Source organism: Myodes glareolus, chromosome 4, assembly GCF_982192425.1.
Source record: "Myodes glareolus chromosome 4, mMyoGla1.1, whole genome shotgun sequence".
NCBI classification, from domain to species: domain Eukaryota; kingdom Metazoa; phylum Chordata; class Mammalia; order Rodentia; family Cricetidae; genus Myodes; species Myodes glareolus.
The window spans coordinates 103,814,498-103,831,639 of record NC_142029.1 but is presented as its reverse complement, the minus strand read 5'-3'; the positions used below and the strand labels follow the sequence as shown (position 1 = coordinate 103,831,639).

The following is a 17,142-nucleotide window of genomic DNA, read 5'->3' as shown; positions in this document are numbered from 1 at the left end:
AACACAACCCTCTGCACACATTAGCCAAGCACCCTACTGCCGAGCCATGGCCCCAGCTCCTAAACGTTCAGTTCTAGGCAACTATTCTTCCACTGAGCTACATCTGAAGTTGTTTTTGAGGCAATGCAGGTCTATGTGGCCTAGGATAGGCTCAAACTCAATACTGTTTCTTCAAGAGTCTAAATTTGGGAGGCTGGAGAGATGGCTCAGCGGTTAAGAGCATTGCCTGCTCTTCCAGAGGTCCTGAGTTCAATTCCCAGCCAACCACATGGTGGCTCACAACCACCTGTATTAAGGTCTGGTGCCCTCTTCTGGCCTGCAGGCATACATGCAGACAGAATATTGTATACATAATAAATAAATAAATATTTTTTTAAAAAAGAGTCTAAATTTGGGGATTACAGGTGTATGGCCATCGTTACCAGCTCAGACACTTTAAAGTATTTTTAAAATATTTTCTGCACGAATGTTTTGCCTGTATATGTGTGTGGGCATCATATGTGTGCTGGATGCCCTCAAAGATCAGAGGAGGGGTCAGAGTCTCTGGAATTGGATTTATGGAAGGTTATACCATCAGTGGGTACTGAGAACTGAATCTGGGTCCCCTACAAGAGCAACAAGTATTCTTTCTTTCTTCTTTCTTTTTTTTTTTTTTTCTATTTTTGGTTTTTTGAGACAGAGTTTCTCGGTGTGACTTCTGGAACCTGTCCTGGAACTTGTTCTGTAGAGCAGGCTGGCCTCAGACTCATAGAGGTCTGCCTGCTTCTGCCTCTCAAACACTGTGATTAAAGGCATGAGCCACCACCACCCGACACAATGAGCATTCTCTCTCTTCTTTAAAAAAAAAAATAAGATTTATTTAGCACGCATACAGTATTCTACATGCAGGCATGCTTTCATGCCAGAAGAGGGCATAAGATCTCATTACAGATGGTTGTGAGCCACCATGTGGTTGGCTGGGAATTGAACTCAGGACCTCTGGAAGAGCAGGCAGTGCTCTTAACTCCTGAGACATCTCTCCAGCCCCACAACAAACATTCTTACCACTAAGCCATCTCTCCAGCCCTGGCTAGGCTAACTTAAAATGAAGGCCAGGCATCATGGGTAAAGTCAGCGCTGCTGTGCTCAGCTCTGTCCTGACATCCACATGCTTGCACACTCACAAATGCACTCAGCTTTGCTATCGACTGCACGACTATTCTAGTTGGGGATCACTGGGAAGCGGGCAGAAGGGTTCAATGGAAAAGACTCTCTGTCACCTGAGCAGGGACCCAACTGCCCCACAGGGAATCCTGGAGGTCACACAGCTTTCATAGTGAGAGTCAGGAGACTGTAGATGACCAGCCTGGTGCCATTGCATAGCTGATGCTCTCATCCCCACGAGACAGGCATGATATGAGCAAGCATCTCTCTGACAGAGGGGACTTCCCGGGTTATATGAAATCAAAGGCCTTTCTAAAAGCTGGGCGATTGACCCTTCCATTGGCAAAAGCCCGAGAACGATGTCTCCATCCCACCGAGTCCTTCCTCCTTTTAGCCAAGGCCTGTGCTCCATATACAGCTCTTGAGTATCTTGGATTGGAGGCTGACTTTGATGTGCATTTGGCAGAGACCTTGACAGCCCTGAGTTCACATCCCTCACTTCATAGATGAGAGAGCCATGGCCCACTAAGGGGTGAAGTTGAGGGTGACTGCTGCGATGAGGGTATTCACTTGGCAAATGGTCACTGCATACATGCACCTTACCAGCTGTGCTCTAGGCACCAGTGAGAGAATGAAGTCTTTGCTGGGGAAGGAAACATTTTAGCAGGGAAGATTCAGACAGCGAAAGAGTATCCACGAACCACACAATAACATGGAGGAAAATGAGGCAAGGGATCACAGGGCAGAGAATTTGAGTAGACACAAATTGACTGGACCAAGCCCTGTATCTGTCTAGGCAGGACCATTCCAGGCTGAGGGTTTCCTGGGCAAAGGCCATAGGAAACAATTAGCTTAGTAAGTCTGAGAAGCTCAGCACTGAGGATGGTGTGACCAGAGCAGAATGAAGAGAGCATGGAGATGCAGCAAAAGGAGGCAGAAGATACAAAGGTCAGAAGACACAGATGAAAGGCAGAGGCGGGAGGATGAGGAGCTTGAGGAAGCCTTAGCTACAGGGATGCCGTGTCCTTAAATAAAATGAAATGATACTGCATCCTTGGATGGGAGGAGGTGCGATCAGAACGGAAGCCTCTATTCACTGTGAGGAGCCGACGGGAAGGCAGGTGGGAGGCCAGCCATGGAGGAGAGGACTGTAGCGATCAGTGAAGAAGCCGATGGTGGCCGCTCGAGGGTGGAAGGAAGTGAAGAACGGCGGCCAGAAGAGCGGGGACGATACTTCAAAAGTAACCACATGCTGACCAGCCCTTCACAGCTCTGACGGGGCCCATAGCCCCATCGGGTCTCTTCCATCCGGGGCTTCAGAACAACATGGCAATGGGAAAGCAAGGCAGCTCCTAGATGTCTCCAAGCTGAGCAGGTGAGATGAGAGAGGTCGCTGGCCTTGAGGAGAGGTGGGAGGAACCTCAGCCGCCAGCTTCCTTGGGGCTCTGGAGGATTCTGTTCTAGGGGGCCTGGGGCCCTAGATAAAGGTTTCTGGGTCTCAAGTCCTGGGAAAAGATGGAAGCATTGCTTGGCATTTTAGCACACGCCTATATAACCCCAGAATCTGGCACTGTGATGGGGGAATGGAGGATTAGCCACTTCTGCTTCTGGAGGTCGGGCGGGTCACAAGTCCATGCTTCTCCACACATGCACCGTGATACTCAGACAGCCCAGCAGCTCCAACCGTCCAAACTGTGACTCACAGAGGACCTCACTGCTCCTAATCCTAGTTTGTCCTCGTGAAGGGAGTTTCTCCACATGCAGAGTTCAAGGGCTCAGTACAGCGGCCCTTTTCCCAAGCCAGCAGCTACCGTCCAAAGTTGCTGATGCAAGTGTCACTCATCCCCACATAATCATTTGTGACAGGGTTCAGCATCATCAGGTCAGTAGGAAAGAAGATGCCACAAAAGAAGTGAAACTCCGAACCATCAGGGTAGTATAGCGGTCAGCACTGAAAGCCCAAAGACCTACACTGATGTTGAATTAGCCTGTTTCCTGGGCCCTAATCTAGAGTCACTAGGACCCATAGCTACCTGCCTCCAACTCTCTCACCACATGGCTGCAGGAACAGAATTCCAACAGCCCTTAGTATTGGCCGTGATAATATTTTAGCAGATTGTTTTTATTTAATATACATTGGTGCTTAGCCTACATGTGTGTCTGTGTGAGGGTGTCAGGCCCTCTGGAACTGGAGCTACAGACAGGTACAAGCTGTCATGTGGGTGCTGGGAACTGAACCCAGGTTCTCTGGAAGAGCAGCCAATGCTCTTAACCACTGAGCCATCTCTCCATTCCCTTCATGATAATATTTTTAACACGTCTCAGCTATTACTTATTCAAATTACTACTTTCCAACCCCAAATCACATTGAACTGAGATCCTCAAGTTTCTTCCTCTGATCTCTCTAATGGAGTCATCTTAAGCACGGTGGCAAAAGAGAGGAGGGTTGGAGAAAGACTCCACGCTGGCTTTGTTTAGAGGCCTATAACTGGGAGAGAAGAGAAGCCTCTCTTGACTCCCTAGAGTCCTCTCTACTACAGGCACATGACCTTCTGTTGCCACTGCATCCTCTGGGAAATCTCTACTGCAACCATCAAGAAGAATGCCCTCTGGCCAGAGCTGGGAAAGAATGGTAGTGAGATTGTTCCCCCTCCATTCAGTTACAGCCCTGTCTCCTCACATCACCATGTGTAACCGGCTAAAGCTGGTGTGCACTGTGCTCACATAAACTTCAGCACACTCTGGTTCCAGGTTACTTCCAACACTGTTGTCCTTGTACACACAGCCTTCTGGAGCCTTTATTGTTCTGGAAATGATGCAATGACTGACATCTGTCTCACAGCCCTGGCTGGGGGCTCAGCTTCACATACTGATCACGAGTCCTATCATCATCACCTTAGAAGACTCAGGAAGAAGGCCTGACATGATTCTCACTGCCCACTAAAACTGGCCTCTCAGAAGATCATCCTTAAGCTGATATAGAAAACAGAACTCTCTTCTAGTGAACCTTACCAGTACCTCTCTGAATAGGACGCAGCAATGAGCAGGAACTTCACGTCTCTTTACCTCTAACACACTCTCTGTTATGTATTAGCATCTCCTACTGTTCACCACACTGTCACCCAAATCCTACTCTCCAACACTGTTGCTCTTCTCCTACTGTAGAACACACTGTCACCCTTCTCCTACTCTAGAACACACCATCACCCTTATCTTATTGTAGAACACACCATCACCCTTCTCCTACTGTAGAGCACACTGTCACCCTTCTCCTACTGTAGAACACACTGTCACCCTTCTCCTACTGTAGAACACACTGTCACCCTTCTCATACTGTAGAACACACCATCACCCTTCTCCTACTGTAGAACACACCATCACCCTTCTCCTACTGTAGAACACACCATCACCCTTCTCCTACTGCAGAGCACACTGTCACCCTTCTCCTACTGTAGAACACACCGTCACCCTTCTACTGGAGAGCACACTGTTACCCTTCTCCTACTGTAGAACACACTGTCACCCTTATCTTATTGTAGAATATACCATCACTCTTCTCCTACTGTAGAACACACTGTCACCCTTATCTTATTGTAGAATATACCATCACCCTTCTCCTACTGTAGAACACACTGACGCCCTTCTCCTACTATAGAACACACTGTCACCCTTCTCCTACTGTAGAACACACTGTCACCCAACTGCTGCTATGCAACACACTTCAACAACTCCTAGAGACCAACACACTTTCATCCCATCTCCTATTTCTCATTGTATCTTGTACACTACACCCATGCTCAAGACTTTCTTCTCGCTTCAAAATTTGAAATTTGGGGTAATGTTTCTTCTGAGAAGCAAAAGACAAAGAAAATTGAAGAGGTACAGAGTACAGATCACAGAAAGTGTCTGTGGTAGCATTTCTCATTAGTTTTCTCAGACGGGAAACAGACGCAAGCTGCTGCCCAGCTCTCACACTGGTCAGATTCTTTCCATTTCAATTAACTGCTCTGTTTTGACATTGTATAACATGGCTGGGAGAAGTCCAATTACTGTAAGTGTGTGCAAGCTGTGCCTTTGTCTGGTTTTGGAATTGGACTAATACTGGCATTACAGAAGGTGTTTGGTAATACCCCTATTTCTTCTTCTCTTTCTTTTTTTTCAATTTTTTTTATTGATTTTATTGAGCTCTACATTTTTCTGTTCCCCTCCCTTTTCCTCTCCTCCCCTTTGACTCAACCCTCTTCCAAGGTCCCAATGCTCCCAATTTACTCAGGAGATCTTCTCTTTCCTACTTCCCATGTAGATAAGATCCATGTAAGTTTCTCTTAGGGTTCTTGTTGTTGTCCAGGTTGTCTGGGATTGTGATTTGTAGGCTGGTTTTCTCTGCTTTATGTTTAAAGGCTACTGATGAGTGAGTATATATAATATTTCTATTTCTTGGTTACCTCACTCAATATAATGTTTTCTAGATCCATCCATTTGCCTGTAAATTTCAAAATGCCATTATTTTTTCTTCTGTGTAGTACTCCATTGTGTAAATGTACCACATTTTCCTTATTCATTCTTTGTTCGAGGGGCATTTAGATTGCTTTCAGGTTCTGGCTATGACAAACAATGCTGCTATGAACATAGTTGAGCACATGTCCTTGTGGTACGATTGGACATCCTTTGGGTATATACCCAAAAGTAGTATTGCTGGGTCTTGAGGAAGATTGTCTCCTAATTTTCTGAGAAATTGCCACACTGACATCAAAAGGGGTTGGACCAGTTTGCATTCCCACCAGCAATGCAGAAGTGTTCCCTTTTCCCTACAACCTCTCTAGCATAAGTTGTCATCAGTGTTTTTGATCTTGGCCATTCTTACAGGTGTAAGATGGAATCTCAGAGTTGTTTTGATTTGTATTTTTCTGATGGCTAAGGATGTTGAACATTTCCTTAAGTGTCTTTCAGCCATTTTAGATTCCTCTGTTGAGAGTTCTCTGTTTAGGTCTGTACTCCATTTTTTAAAATTGATTATTTTTTCTTTTGGTGTCCAATTTCTTGAGTTCTTTGTATATTTTGGAGATCAGCCCTCTGTCTGATGTGGGGTTAGTAAAGATCTTTTCCCATTCTGTATGCTGTTGTTTTGTCTTGTTGACAGTGTCCTTTGCTTTACAGAAGCTTTTCAGTTTCAGGAAGTCCCATTTATTAACTGTTGATCTCAGCATCTGTGCTACTGGGGTAACATTTAGGAAGTGGTCTCCTGTGCCAATGCATTCAAGTGTACTTCCCACTTTTCTGGCTTTATGTTGAGGTCTTTGATCCATTTGGACTTGAGTTTTGTGCATGGTGATAGATATGAATCTATTTTCATTATTCTACATGTTGATATCCAGTTATGCCAGCACCATTTGTTAAATATGCTTTCTTTTTTCCATTTAATATTTTTTGCTTTGTCAAAAACAAGGTGTTCACAAGTGTGTGGATTGGTATTTAGGTCTTTGATTCAGTTCCACTGGTCCTCCTGTTTTTATGTTTTTAAGGCAATACAAGGCTGTTTTCAGTACTGCAGCTCTGAAGTAGAGTTTGAAGTCAGGGATTGTGATGCCTCCAGAAGTTTCTTTATTGTACAGGATTGTTTTAGCTATCCTGGGTTTATGGCTTTTCCATATGAAGTTGAGTACCATTCTTTCAAGGTCTTTGAAGAATTTTGCTGGGATTTTGATGGGCATTGCATTGAATCTGTAGATTGCTTTTATTAAGACTGACATTTTTATTATGTTAATTCTACCTACCCAAGAGCATGGGAGATCTTTCCATTTTCTCATGTCTTCTTCAATTTCTTTCTTCAAAGATTTAAAGTTCTTGTCATACAAGTCTTCCACTTGTCTGGTTAGAGTTACTCTGATTTTATGTTATTTGTGGCTATTGTGAGGGTGATATTTCTCTGATTTCTTTCTCAGCCCAATTATCATCTGTGTAAAACAGGGCCACTGATTTTTTTTTTAGTTAATCTTGTATCCTGTTACATTACTGAAAGTGTTTATGAGTTGTAGAAGTTACTTGGTAGAACTGTTGTAGTTGCTTATGTAAACTATCATATTATCAGCAAATAGTAAGAGTTTGACTTCTTCTTTTCCAATTGATTTGTATTCCCTTTACTTACTTTTGTTGTCTTATTGCTCTAGCTAGGGCCTCAAGAACTATATTGAATAGATATGGAGAGAGTGGACAACCTTGTCTTGCTCCTGATTTCAGTGGGATCGCTTTGAGTTTCTCTCCATTTAGTTTGATGCTGGCTGTTGGCTTGCTGTATATTGCCTTTACTATGTTTAGGAATGCCCCTGGTATCCCTGATCTCTCTAAGACCTTTATCATGAAGGGATGTTGTATTTTGTTGAAGGCTTTTCCAGCCTCTAATGAAATTAACATGTGGTTTTTATTTTTCAGTTTGTTTATATAGTAGGTTACATTGACAGATTTTCTTATGTTGAACCATCCCTACATCTCTGGGATGAAGCCGACTTGATGATGGTGGATGATGGATCTGATGTGTTCTTAGATTCGATTTGCCAGTATTTTATTTAGTATTTTTGCATCAATGTTCATGAGTGAGATTGGTCTGTAATTCTCTTTCTTAGTAATGTCTTTATGTGGTTTGGGCATCAAGGTAATTGTGGCCTCATAAAAAGAGTTTGGCAATGTTTCTTCTCTTTCCATTGTGTAGAATAATTTGAGGAGTATTGTTATTAGTTCTTCTTTGAAAGTCGTGTAGAATTCTGACTGAAACCATCTGGTCCTGGGCTTTGTTTGGTTGGGAGACTTTTGATGACTGTTTCTATTTCTTCAGCAGTTATAGGTCTGTTTAATTTGCTTATCTGGTCTTGATTTGATTTTGGTAAGTGATATTTATGCAGAAAGTTGTCCATTTCCTTTAAATTTTCCAATTTTATGGAGTACAGGTTTTCAAAATAAGACCTGATGATTCTCTGGATTTCCTCTGTGTCTGTGGTTATGTTCCCCTCTTCATTTCTGATTTGTTAATTTGGATATTTTCTCTCTGCCTTTTGGTTAGCTTGGATTAAAGTTTGTCTATTTTGTTGATTTTCTCAAAGAACCAACTCTTTGTCTCATTTACTCTTTGTACTGTTTTCTCTGTTTCTATTTTGTTGATTTCAGCTCTCAATTTGATTATTTTCTGCCATCTAGTCCTCTTCAGTGAGTTTTTTTTGTTGTTGTTCTAAAGTTCTCAAATGTTCTGTTAATTTACTAGTGTGGGATTTTTTCCAGTTTCTTTATAGGCAGTTAGTGTTACAAATTTTTCTTGTAACATTGCTTTCATTGTGTCCCATAAATTTCAGTATGTTGTGTGGTCATTGTCATTGAGTTTTAGGAAGACTTTAATTTCTTCCTTTATTTCTTCCTTGACCCATTGATGCTTCAGGTGAGCACTGTTTAATTTCCATGTTTGTGGCTTTCTGAAATTAGTGTTGCTGTTGGTTTCTAATTTTAAGCCATGGTGATCTAATAAGATACATGGGGTTATCCCAATTTTTTTGTATCTGTTGAGGTTTGTTTTGTTACCGAGTATGTGGTCAGTATTTGAAAAGGTTCTATGAGGTGCTGAGAAGAAGGTATATTCTTTTTTGTTTGGATGAAATGTTCTATAGATGTCTGTTAAGTCCATTTGAGTCATAACATATTAGTTCCCTTATTTCTCTGTTAAATTTTTTGTCTGACAGACCTGTCCAGTGGTGAGAGTGGAGTGTTGAAGTCTCCCACTATCAGTGTGTGGGGTTTAATGTATGATTTAAGCTTTAGAAGTGTTTCTTTTACATATGAGGGTGCCCTTGTATTCGCGGCATAGATGTTCAGTATTGAGATTTCCTCTTGATGGATTTTTCCTGTGACTAATTTAAAATGACCTTTGTTCCTTTTGATTAATTTTAGTTTGAAGTCTATTTTGTTAGATGTTAGGATAGCTTGTTTCTTAGGTCCATTTGATTGGAAAATTTTTTTCCCAACCCTTTACTCTGAGGTAATGCCTGTCTTTGAGGTTGAGGTGTGTTTCTTGTATACAGCAAAAGGATGGATTCTGTTTTTATATCCAATCTGTTAGCCTGTGTCTCTTTATAGGTGAGTTAAGTCTATTTGTATGAAGGGATATTAATGACCAGTGATTGCTATCTTCTGTTATTTTAGTTTTTGTTGGTGGTGATGTTATTTTGTGTGTTTTTCCCTTTTTGGGATTTCCTGCTATGAGATCATCTATTGTCCATGTTTTTGTGGATGTAGCCAACTTCCTTGTGTTGGAGTTTTTTTTTCTAGTACTTTATATAGGGCTAGGTTTGTGGCTAGGTATTAGTTAAATCTGGATGGAGTATCTTGTTTTGTCCTTCTATGGTGATTGAAAGTTTTGCTGGGTATAGTAGTAGTCTGGGCTCTCATCTGTGGTCTCTTAATGTCTAGATAATGCTTGACCAAGACCTTCTGGCTTTCAGTTTCCATTGAGAAGACAGGTGTAATTCTGATAAGTCTTCCTTTATATTTTACTTGGCCTTTTTTCTTTGCAGCTCTTAATATTCTTTCTTTATTCTGTATGTTTAGTGTTTTGATTATATGGCAAGGGGACGTTTTTCTTGATCCAGTCTATTTGGTGTTCTGAAGCTTCTTGTGTCATCATAGGCATATCTTTTCTTAGATTGGGAAAGTTTTCTTCTATGATTTTGTTAAATATATTTTCTGTGCTTTTGAGTTGGACTTCTCCTTCTTCTATACCTACTATTCTTAGGTTTGGTCTTTTCATGGTGTCCCATATTTCCCGGATATTTTGTGTTAAGCTTTTGTTAGATTTAATGTTTTCTTTGACAGATGAGTCCATTTCCTCTATTGTATCTTCAACGCTTGAGATTCTTTCTTCCATCTCTTGTATTCTGTTTATGCTTGCATTTGTGGTTCCTGATTGTTTTCTCATGGTTTCTGTTTCTATAATTCCCTCGGCTTGTGTCTTCTTTATTGTCTCTATTTCAGTTTTCATGTATTGAATAGTTTCTTTCATATATTTGATTGCGTTTTCTTAGTTTTCTTTAAGGAATTTGTTGATGTCTTCCAATTTTTTGTTTGTCTTTTCCTCCAATTCTTTGAGGGAATTTTTCATTTCTTCTTTAAGGGCCTCTAATATTCTCCTAAAGTTATTTTTTAGGTCATTTTCTTCTGCTTCATCTATATTTGATTGTTCAAGTCGTTCTGTTGTAGGGTCACTAGGTTTTACTGGTGTCGTGTTGCTCTTTGTGGTACTGCATGTGTTCTTACCTTGGTTACCCACCTTTTCCTCTGATTGGTATAGTTGTGGCTGTCTGTGACTCTGGTGGTCAGTCTTCCAGGTTCCAGTGGATCCAAGGCTCAAATGGTTGCTCCCTGTGGTGCAGTCAGGGCCACAGTTCCAGTCACCCTGCTGGTCACTCGTGTTTCTGGAGATCACTGAGTGCTCCTGAGGTCAGCTCTGCAATACCAGGGGTCGTTCAGGCCTGCTCCCTCTGAGATGGCTTCCTTGTACCTCCTGGTCCTGCAGAGGTCTCTGACTTGGGCCTGCTCCATCGGTGGTCTCTCCCTTGTACCTGCTCATGTGGAGTTCGCTGCCTCAGGCCTGCCAGTGGAGGTCACTGGCTCAGATCTGTTTCTGTAAATGTCCCTGGCCTGGGCCCACTCCCACAGAGGTCCCTGACTTAGGCCTGGTCCCACAGAGGTCTCTGGCTCTCATCTACTCCCTCAGAGGTCTCAGACTCACGCCCCATTCTTTCATTTTTAAAAACTCATTTAAGAAAGATTGGCTGTGGACCTTCCCTGGAAGTCTGGTAGCATTCTGCTGTGAACCTATCTGGGCCTGGGCTTCTCTTGTAGGTTTTTCATCACTGTCTCCAGTTCCTCAGTCAGGGGGCAGTTTACACTGCAGTCTATTTCAGAGAAGCTTCCATGAGCCTCTGAGTAAGTGTCTATTCTTTGGGACTTGAGTGGAACATTCTTTAGGCATGTGAGGTTCATCTGGCGTATGGTGCCACCTAAGTCTGATGTGTCTGTTTATTTTTTATGCAGATGTTCTGTCTAACGGAGAAAGTGGTGCTCTGAATGGAGTTCATCTTTGTCTTGAAGGTCAGTGGTATGAAACTGTGCACGCCAGTGTTCAGTGTGTTTCTGATCAAGATTGTAATGTTTTCTTGATTAATTGCTCCAGTGGTTAACATGAAGAATACTTTATATCTCCTGGTTTGTTTTAGTTTGAAGTCTATTTGCCAGATATCAGAAGAGCAACATTTGGTTGCTTCTTGATCACATTTGTTTAGGGTACTTTACCAATACTATGAGTTTGTTGTAGACAACAGATAGAGGTTTTTTCTTCCTTCCTTCCTTCCTTCCTTCCTTCCTTCCTTCCTTCCTTCCTTTCTTTCTTTCTTTTCTTCCTTCCTTCCTTTCTTTCTTTCTTTCTTTCTTTTTTTTTGTTTTTTTTCAAGACAGGGTTTCTCTGTGTAGCCTTGGCTGTCCTGGAACTAGCTCTGTAAACCAGGCTGGCCTTGAACTCACAGAGATCTGCCTGCCTCTGCCTCACAAGTGCTGAGATTAAAGGTGTGCGCCACCACAGCCCAGCTCAGTTTGTTTCTCAATTCACTCAATCAACCTGTGTGCTCTGATTGAGTAGAGGCCATTAATATTTAATGTTATTATTCTAAGGTGTGCTGATTGCTGTCCTTTTGTTTCTGTTCATGTTCTTAGTGTCATCTTGTGCTTCAGTAGTTGCAGCTTCATTTGTTTTCTTTCTCTGGCTGTGCTTATTCCTATCATCAGTGCAAAGTCTTGTTTCCAACATTCTGTTTTGTGGACATGAATTCTGTTAGCCTGGTTATATCATTAAGGTTTCCCCCCTTCAACTGTGGTACATGGTTTTCCTGCACATGGTAGTCTCGGTTTGTGTTCACGGTCTCTGAGAACTGGAGTGCACGGATCCAGGATTTTCTTTCTGCCATATGGAAACCACCCGTCGCTCTGACAGACCTTTCTTTCTATATGACTTGTAACTTTTCTTTTGCTGCTTTAGTACTCTATGTGCTGTATGTTTAATGTCTGAACTGTAATATGCCACGGGGAGCTTCTTTTCTGATCTTGTCTATTTGGGGGTCTATGTGCTTCTTATATCTGTATGAGTGTGTCTTTTCTTAATTTGGCCAAGCTTTCTTGCATGATACTGTTGAAGATCTGGTCTACGTCATTGACCTGGAATTCTTCTCTTTCATCTATGCCCATAATTTGAAGATATGGTATTTTCATGGTATCTGACAATTCTTGCATGTTCCTTGTACATGTTTTTAATTTTTTTATACTCATTGCTTGAGTGCTGTCTTAGTCAGGGTTACCACTGCTGTGGTGAGACACCATGACCTACACAGCTACTATAAAAGAAAACATTTCATTTGGGCTTGCTTACAGTTTCCGAGATTTGGACCATATCGTGATGTTTGGGAGCATGGTAGCATGCAGCCAGACATATAGCTGAGAGTTCTACTTCTGGATTTGCAGGCATCAGGAATACTGGGCCTGGCTTGAATTGAATGCCTTCCTGTAATCTGTCTTCATATGGTTTCTAACCATATGAGCTCTCTGAAGGACAGTAAGTTGTGACTTCCTGTAGAAGGCTTTTCTAAATCCCTCACATTCATTAGGCTTTTTTAAAAAATATTTATTTATTTATTTATTTATTTATTATGTATACAATATTCTGTCTGTGTGTCTGCCTGCAGGCCAGAAGAGGGCACCAGATCCCCATTACAGATGGTTGGAAGCCACCATGTGCTTGCTGGGAATTGAACTCAGGACCTTTGGAAGAGCAGGCAATGCTCTTAACCTCTGAGCCATCTCTCCAGCCCCATATTAGGTTTTGCACCTGTATGGGATCTCTGATGTCAAGTAAGTGTGTCTTGCAAAAGAAAGCTTTTCTAGAAGCATTATTTGAATTCACAGGGCCTCTATGTGTGTTCTCTGATGCACAGGGAATTTGACTGAGCAGAAAGCTTTCTGTACTCTGTACAGCCATGGGACTTCTCCCTGTACTTATCCTCTGATCTGTACTCTGTACAGCCATGGGACTTCTCCCTGTACATATCCTCTGATCTGTACTCTGTACAGTCATGGGACTTCTCCCTGTACATATCCTCTGATCTGTACTCTGTACAGCCATGGGACTTCTCCCTGTACATATCCTCTGATCTGTACTCTGTACAGCCATGGGACTTCTCCCTGTACATATCCTCTGATCTGTACTCTGTACAGCCATGGGATTTCTCCCTGGACATATCCTCTGATCTGTACTCTGTACAGCCATGGGATTTCTCCCTATAATTATCCTCTGATCTGTACTCTGTACAGCCACAGGATTTCTCCTGGACATATCCTCTGATCTGTACTCTGTACAGCCATGGGACTTCTCCCTGTACTTATCCTCTGATGCAGGGTGAAGCTTGTCTTGTGATAGAAACTTTTCCCGTATTCTTTGCATCCAAGAGGTTCTCACTGGTATGAGTCCTCTGATAAAGTTTTGACCTGAGAGAAATATCTCCTGCATCCTTTACATCCAAGAGGGGTCTTGCCTTAAGAACTTCTGAGGCATAACAAAGTAGAAAGCTGCCCTTCTTTCTTTACATTCATAGAGCTTCCCACCTATGTGGGGTCTATAATGCACAGATACATGACATGTGGATGAAGGCTTTCACATTCTTCATATTCATAAGGCTTCTCGCCTGTATGAATTCTTTGACATGAAGTGAAGTCTGACTTGTTCAAGAAAACTTCATTCATATGGTTTATGACCTGCATGACTTTTCCAATGCACAGAGCTGCGACTTGCAAGAGAAAGTCTTCTTGTATTCATCACATCATTAAGGCTTCCAACCTGTGTGACTTCTCTGATGTACAGTGAGTTGGGACTTGAAGTTAGCAGGTTTACATTCATACGGTTTCTTCCCGCATGTGTTCTCTGATGAAAAGTGAGCACTGACTTACTTCAGATTGAATACTTTCACAACACTCTGTAAATCCATAGGTTTCTCCCCATTCTAAGGTTTCCGATGTTGAATGGGGGCTGATTTACAATAGAAAACTTTCCTATATTTTATAGGTATATAAGGTTCTTAAATGTGTAAGATTTCATGCCTTTAATCCGAGCACTCAGGAGGCAGAGGCAAGAGGATCTCTATGAGTTCAAAGTCCACCTGGTCTACAGAGTGAGTTCCAGAACAGCCAGGGCTACACAGAGAAACCCTGTCTCAGCAAATAAAAAATGGTATAAGATTTCTGATTGCTGCAGAGCTGTGACATCTGGCTATACATTTTCATACATGCTTTATATTCATAGGATTTTTCTCCCTTAGAGGATTTTCTGTTGAACTTTTTGTTCTGGCTTGAGACATAAACAATATTCATATTCCTTATACTCATGGGGCCTTTTCCTAGCACATACATCCTAATGTTTTCTGAAGTATAGCTACTTAATAAAAGATTTCTCGGATAACTATATTTACACTACTTTTCTCGTGTACTTACCATTTTCTCAGCTCCATCTTGTAATGAACATTATTCTACACCCATTAAATTTAATGGTTTGCTTCCTTATATTCTTCACATTTTAGGCATTAAATGCTGCCTTAAAAAGGGGACTTCTAGCATTGATTGAATCTCCTAGAGGCATCTTGAATATGAAACCTCTTGATGTGTCAGTAAGATTACATTGATTTTGAAGGATATCTCTCATCAAATATATTGAGTATAACAGCGTGACTCTTGGATCTTCTTATGGACACCAAGAGGGTCAGCACATCAGAGGGCTTCCTCAATTATAAAAGTGCTGGCTTTGGCGACACAAGCAGCCGGCACGCACGCTCTCAGCTGTCTTGCTCTCTTCCCAAGTCCTCTTGTCTTCAGCCTAATGCTTACAATCTACATTTTATTCCAACTCTGTTTAAAAAGAGAGAAGCGGCTCTTCTCCAGTCCGCAGTTCACCAGCCCCACTACGGAGCAGCCCCGCATTCCTGAAGACTTTTCATCCTTTATGTTCGGACCTGAAATGTGGTTTGAGAGCTCGTAATAAATGTTTTAACTAAATCAACAGTCTTCATTTGATGTACTGCTTTTTCGATTCCTATTTGCCACAAGTCTTTCTCTTGATTTTCATGGCTGGTCTCAATCTTGGCACTCACTTTATGAACACAGAAAATGATATTAAAAATACCACCACCCAAGATCAAACATGATGTGCCAAATTTGGAAATCAGGTAAGTCCAATTTGAACTAAAATAAACAAACAACTCCTTAACATCAAGTTTAGTTTTTACACTCTTCTTAAAATAAAACCTCACACCTACTTTTTCTCTCCTCCCAGGAAACACTGTCTGAGCTCTACGTCACCATAATCTTCCTACCTTTGGTTCACTTTCCTTACAATGAATGTAAGATAACTCAAAGAGTTGCCTGTGTGCATGGGGGCGCACACCTTTAATCCCAGCACTCCAGAGACAGAGGCAGGTGGATCTCTGGGAGTTCCTGACCAGCCAGGTCTACAGAGTGAGTTCCAGGACTGCTAGGGCTGTTACAGAGAGTCGTCTGTGTGATTACTATTGGCATCACCACCACAGCTACAAAGAATAAACAGAACCAAAGCAAGTGTTGAAAGACGATGTTAGCAACTGCTTAATTTAAAAAAGAATGGAAGCGAGAATTTAGGTATAGCGACTAAACTATAAAAACATCTAAGTCAGAGGTTCTCAACCTTCCCAATGCTGAGAACCTTTAATACAGCTCTTCATGTTGTGGTGACCCCAACCATAAAATTATTTTCATTGTTACTTCACACCTGTAATTTTGTTACTGTTATGAATCGTTCTGTAAATATCTGTGTTTTCCAAGAGTCTTAGGTGACCCTTATGAAAGGGTCATTCAACTCCCAGAGGGGTCACAACCCATAGGTTGAGAACCACTGGATCTAAGTACGATATAGGATTGAAATTTTAACAAATCTAAGAAAATGCACTTCAAAGCAGAAACTGGGGAATGTGTTAACAAGGGGAACCCTCTTCAGGAACTGCAGAAAACACATGTCTGAGTCACAGGATTAACTATCTACAGGAACTGTTTGGGTATAAAATCAGCTCAACACAACCGATACATGATACCCCTTGTGCCATATGCACTGACTGACCTGGGAGGCATCGAACCGAGGCTTCTGCTATGGTCCATGGCCTGAATCTCAGCACCCACCTAAAGATGAACTCTGCTCCGGTCATGCGGTGTCCTGCAAATGGGAAACAACACATTAGATTTGCAATGTTCCGAGTGAGGCCACCCGTGAACGACGGCTTCATTGCAAAGACGGCACTGTGACCAGTGAATCAGAAACACTCTCACCCAGTTCCCCGACGGGACTGCCACTCTCAAGTGAATCAGAAACATTCTCACACTGTTCCCCGACCCGACCGGACTGCTACCCTCAAGTGGAAGTAAGCAGCATGATAAATAACCCAAAATAAAGATCTGGAGACTAAGATAACAGAAGATAACAAAGAGAAAATACAACCAAGCTGGTCAACTCCATTAGAGCACATGGAACGCGGAAAAAGAGATCATTATAAAGAACTGGTCAGAAACTTTGCATGGAAAGAGCTCAATTAAAAAAATAAAAAAAAATGGAAAAACAAAGCCAGGCACAGGGACAGAGGCCGTTAATCCCAGCACCTGGGAGGAAAAGGCTGGCAGATCTCTGTGAATTCAAGGCCAGCCTGGACTACACAGCAAGTTCTAGGCTGACAGGGACTACACAGTGAGACCTGCCTCAAAAGAAATAAGTGTAAAAAAGAAAAAACAACATCCAAAGCATCACAAACAAAGACAAAGAAGAAAAAGAGTAAAAAGCAAAGACTCCACAGCTGAATTGATAAGGCAGAGAAAAAAATCCAAAGCACAATGACTGTATCTTTAAATAAT

At 42.0% G+C, this 17,142-nt stretch overlaps 1 protein-coding gene across 1 annotated transcript in view; it reads right to left on the bottom strand.

The window, feature by feature from the left end:
* Nucleotides 1-17,142, bottom strand: part of LOC125408356 (uncharacterized) — a 51,560-nt gene that overhangs the window by 19,875 nt on the left and 14,543 nt on the right. The window contains exon 3 of the mRNA XM_048446611.3: nucleotides 16,361-16,453. The gene's annotated coding sequence lies outside the window, so the exon portion shown is untranslated. The remainder of the gene's footprint in view (nucleotides 1-16,360; nucleotides 16,454-17,142) is intronic.